The 5,000-nt window shown below is 36.9% G+C and overlaps 2 protein-coding genes across 7 annotated transcripts in view; one reads left to right on the forward strand and one right to left on the reverse strand.

The window, feature by feature from the left end:
* Positions 1–5,000, forward strand: part of LOC138031275 (zinc finger MYM-type protein 3-like) — a 58,552-nt gene that overhangs the window by 3,918 nt on the left and 49,634 nt on the right. For 4 of the 6 annotated variants that reach the window (XR_011128230.1, XR_011128231.1, XR_011128228.1 and 1 more), the window contains exon 2: positions 1,844–1,987. The exons of 1 other annotated variant lie outside the window; for it this stretch is intronic. The gene's annotated coding sequence lies outside the window, so the exon portion shown is untranslated. Of the gene's footprint in view, positions 1–1,843; positions 2,290–5,000 lie in introns of those variants that run through there. One more of the 6 variants, XR_011128227.1, reaches the window with a different exon arrangement.
* LOC138033414 (uncharacterized) overlaps positions 3,545–5,000 on the reverse strand; it is a 2,925-nt gene continuing 1,469 nt past the window's right edge. Inside the window, exon 4 of the mRNA XM_068881142.1 lies at positions 3,545–4,459. The gene's annotated coding sequence lies outside the window, so the exon portion shown is untranslated. The remainder of the gene's footprint in view (positions 4,460–5,000) is intronic.

Raw genomic sequence — 5,000 nt, forward strand, 5'->3', positions numbered from 1 at the left:
CTGACAGCGCATTTTAAAGACGTTTATCAAAGATTTTGAAAAACGTTTAAAGCGTGTTTTCAAGCGAACGAGGGCGCGTTTTGAAGAGTTTTACTAAGCAACCTTTTAAAGCAGGTTTTCAATCGTCTGAGATTAGGGTTTTCAAGCATCTGAGATTACTTTTTGAAGCGTATTTTCAAGGGCCTCGTAACGCGTTTTGAAGACCTTAGAAAAAAACTTTTTTGAAGCGTGTTTTCAAGCGTCTGAGAGCGCGTGTTGAAGGCGTGAAAAAAAAAAGGTTTTGAAGCCTCAAGCGTCTGAGAGCAGGTTTAAAGTCTTGAAAAAACCTTTTAAAGCGTGTTTTCAAGGATCTAAGAGTTTGTTTTGAAGTTATTTGAAGAAAACACTTTAAAACATGTTTTCAAGCGTCTGAAAGCGCGTTTTTAAGGCGTTAAAAAAAACGTTTTTAAGTGTGTTTTTAAGCGTCTGAGAGCGCGTTTTGAAGGCGTTTGATAAAAACGTTTTGAAGCGTGTTTTTAAGCGTCTAAGAGCGTGTTTTGAAGTCGTTTGAAAAAGACGTTTTGAAAAGGTTTTAGGGTTAGTAGTTAGGGTTAGACGTTTGAGTCCCGTTAATGAAAGTAATTAATGTTTTAATTAAGTATCTAATAAACTATTTATGTAAAGTTGCCATCCAGCCTGAAAATTACGTTATGTATTATTTTTCATAGCTGTATCTTTCTCCGTTAAGATTTAACATTACATTTACTAGCCCTCCAAATGTTATCCCTACTTTTACTCACAATACCAAATTTAAGGACGGTGCCTACTATTGTTATTGCGCATACGTTCTGCGCATCTCGAGATACTCGAGTTTCCTATCGGTGATTCTCACTAATACGGGGATATTTTTGCGCGGCTTAAAACTATCCGGATAAAGTAGGTCTTAGTAAATAGTCTTGGTATCCAAAAAAAAAAAAAAACTGGGGGGTAGCCATGCATTTTTGAGAGATAATTAAGCTTCAATTTGAGAAAGAACACCATACATTGCTTTGTATTTTAAAGCTTTTTACAATTATTACTCATGAATTATCTTGAAAGAGAAAAATCTACTGGTGGGGCAAGAGCACCATGAACAACTTTAACTTTAAAATAAAAATGTGCCTCTGAAAACGAGTAGGTCAATTGAAGGAAATCATTGCCCGAAAATGAGATAAATATTCAATATCCGACGACAACCTCAAAACAAACATTTAATAATTCCCAAGACAATACCTGATTTCTCTTGAAAGCACACGCCAACGCAAGTTTGCTGCATACACGCTTTTCTAACACAGCCGTGATACTGCTACAAAGTATTCATTTCACAAGTTGTTTACAGCATTCGCGTCAGTGCTGTATCACTATTCACAAACTCGCCTTCACCTCGAGTTTGTAAATAGTGTACAACATTGGCACTCATGTTGTAAACATTACTTGCAAACTGGTGAGATAATGTCGTGACTGTGGGCTACACTTTCATATACCGGACTAAAATGGCAGAGGACAAACGAACCAATGGTATTCCGATTAGTCATTGCTAATTAGATATTGTTATGTTCGCTTTGTTGTTTTTTGTTTTATGAACATTAATTATCTCGAATTCAGTGTATGAAAGACCAGCCTGACAGTGAGTCCTCGCTGTTTCTCCTTTACCCTCGCAAGGCAAAAATCATCAAGTTCTTCGCTGAAATTTGCGGTAATTTCGAACGATAACCTTTGCATGCATCTTAGAGTGGATTGGCCATCTTTCAACCCTGTTGTTACTGGTCAATCGAGTCGTTACTTATATATATATATATATAATCCTCCTTCGCTGTTGTTTTAGATCATCATGGCTGATAACGTGTCCAAAGTATTTGAAACAGCAAAGAGAAAATTCACGTTGAATTTCTTGGCTCAAGTATTGGTGGTCCTCTCCACAAAAGGCAGTTCGTTGTTAGAGCCAAAGTAGCTGACTTTACTACAGAAGGTGAGGGCTTTGCAAAATTTAGAAGGTGTCAAAATGTCTTTGAGGTTTTTGGTACGACGATATGCTGGAAAAATCGATTTAGATGGAAAAACTTCTAATAACTCGGGTGACGATCTTAAAAGATGAACATGCTTTTGGATAACTCTCTGAATATCAGGGAGGATAGGATTGTAGTCAAGGACTAACGTGAATGCTTTTTTTGTCAGGCTTGACATTTTTCTTCAGGAGTTCTGATCTTTCAATACTAAGCGCCCTATCAAATTGCTTGTCTAATAAATCTGCATTATAGCCCTGAAATTTAAGATACCCTTTGTATTCGTCACATCTCTTATTGAGAAACTCATCAGTGAAACAATTGTTTCTAACGCTAGGACAACCCCATAAGGAATCGCCTTTTTGCAGTGTGACGGGTGAGAACTAGAAAAGGGTATATAAAGATGGATGTCTGTAGGCTTAGCGTAGATATCCGTAATAATGAACCCATCTTGAAGGTGCAGTGTAAGTTCCAAGACACTGAGGGTATGCTCAGAATATACCAGCTCAAATTTGATAGTGGGATAGAGGAAATTGATGTACTCGGTAAACTCTAATAATTTAGGCAGACCATGTGTCCAAACATGGAAAACATCATCCCTATATCTCCACCACAACAAGGCCTTCATAGCACCTCTAAACTAAGCTTTCTCGTCAATCAATCCCATAGCCAAGTCGGCGTAACTGTATGCGTTTTTGTGGCCCATAGCCATACCATGTTTTTGCACAAAATGTTTCCTAGAAAATTGACAATTATTGCTTTGAAGACAAATTTCGATAGCCTCCACAATGCATTCGGTTGATGGAAATTTAACTGATCGAGAATCAAGAGCTTTTCTAACCGCTGAAATGCCCATGTTGTTATCAATATTGGGGAACATCGCAACTACATCCCAAGAGACCACCAAACACCCAGGTGGTAGAGGACCTTTCTCAGAATTAAGTGTTTGGATCTTGTTGATGAGATCTGTGGTATCGTTAACAATTGACAGTAGAGCTTGGGCGAGAGGCTTGAGATAAAACTCAGTGGAAGAAGAAAGTCTTTCGATTGCCGTTCCGCAGCATGATGTAATTAAGCGGAGAGGGTTGCCTTCTTTATGGGTCTTCACGTTGCCAGATCCCACCCCCGGTTTAGGTTCCAAATTAGCAACCCAAGTGGCAATCTTCTGACTGATCTGTCCTTCACTGAACCATTTCCGTCCCCAATTTTTGATCTTTTCAAAATGCTCACTAGTAGGGTCATGGTTAAGCTTATTGTAATGGAGATCATTGTTAAGTTGCCCCAACATCTTATCTTTATACTCGTTTTGGGAAATAATAACAAACCTAGATCCCTTATCTTGAATTCTAAATACGTTATCGCTAGATGTAAGGTTTCGTAAGGCCTTCTTTCCGTGAAACATGACCTTTTCACCTTAGTTGTGTGCATCATTTAGCAAGAAAACAGCATTTTAAAGCTTTTTCTTGAAGTGTGCAAAAGGAATAGCAATTTAAGATCTGAAAATGGTGTATTTTCCCAAAATATTGAACAGTTAGTTACACTAAAAAGGACCTTGTTAACAATGTCCAAAACACTAGTAACCCACTGCAGAGCACAGTTACGCCCTTTCTGAGATAAAATGGTAACGCTAGATGGCATGCTTTGTATTGCATCTCTTCAATAAGTTACTTTTAATACTAAATTCTTGAAGAGTTGTCGAAAAACATCATTCTCTTTTTTTCTAAATCAAATAAAATTAACTGCAGCATATTGAAATATGGTAGCTGCAAAGAAATTACCCACAACTCCACTAAAATTACCTGAAAAGGACACATGCCGCAGAAATTCTGCAGTCCCTGGCAAGCATACATGACAAGATCACATATCACAGTATTTTGACCCCAGGTTACTTCCTATAACTTGTTGAAAGACCAACTGTCATTTGAAACAAATTAAATGCAATTAAATAAATTATACATTTAAGAAGTAAACTTGAAATGTTGCCAGAAAAGAACTTATTTACATATTTATAATTATCGAAAAAAATCAAAATGTTTCTTAAAAGGGTATGGGCATTCCTTAAAAGGTAAAATAATTGCGTGAACAATCACTGCTATTCAGATTCAGTCTGAATTTTGTACAAAAACGGTCTCAAGTCTTAGTCTTTGTTGGACATCACATGATTGGGATGTTGTCCAAACGGCATTTCGTCCTTCTTTGATGGCTACAAGAAACGTGCTTGCTTTGTCGCTATCTATATCGATCACTGTGTCACCCTCACAAGACATATGCTCTACTAACCAGGAAAAAGCATCCTCGGGTAAAATCTGGTTTTTGTTTGCCATCTAAACTAATTAAATTATCCATGCTTGAAGCACGCAAATGCCTTGTCGTTACTTGTCGGGAAACTGACCAGTGCCCAATTATAAATGTCCTCACTGATTCCGTTAAATAAGGCCCTGAAACCAAGAAAATCATGAAAACTTATCTCTTTATCTGCTTCAATTTACATCATCTTATTGTCCATACATGTATAAGTTTACGAATTATTTCCCAAAATTTCCCCTAGCCAACCGTAAACTTAAAAAAGACTATTTTATGGCCTTAAAGAAAAATAAGTGTCAAGGTTAGACAAAAAGAAGGCATTGGGTTATAATAACTGATTTATAAAAATGGTAAGGTGATGATGGTAGTAATGATAAAGGAATTAAAACGCCTACTTCAAGGACAGTAAAATACAAATCAGATGTTTTCGAACGTTACGAGAAAACAACACACACGATTTTTGTGTTCTTTTATTCACACACTTGTACATCAATTTAAGAAACTTTAAGTATATATTTTTGTCTGTTCAGGGGGATGTATGGAATAAGAATGAAAGCTCTGCTTGGAAAAATGGTTAAAGGGGCACCAACTATTAACTTAAGGAAACTCGGTGTACTTCACCTTGCAACTTGCTGATAACTTTACTCGCTATTTCAAACAGAAGTTAATCAATGG

The sequence above is a fragment of the Montipora capricornis genome, chromosome 14, assembly GCF_036669925.1.
Source record: "Montipora capricornis isolate CH-2021 chromosome 14, ASM3666992v2, whole genome shotgun sequence".
Taxonomy (NCBI): domain Eukaryota; kingdom Metazoa; phylum Cnidaria; class Anthozoa; order Scleractinia; family Acroporidae; genus Montipora; species Montipora capricornis.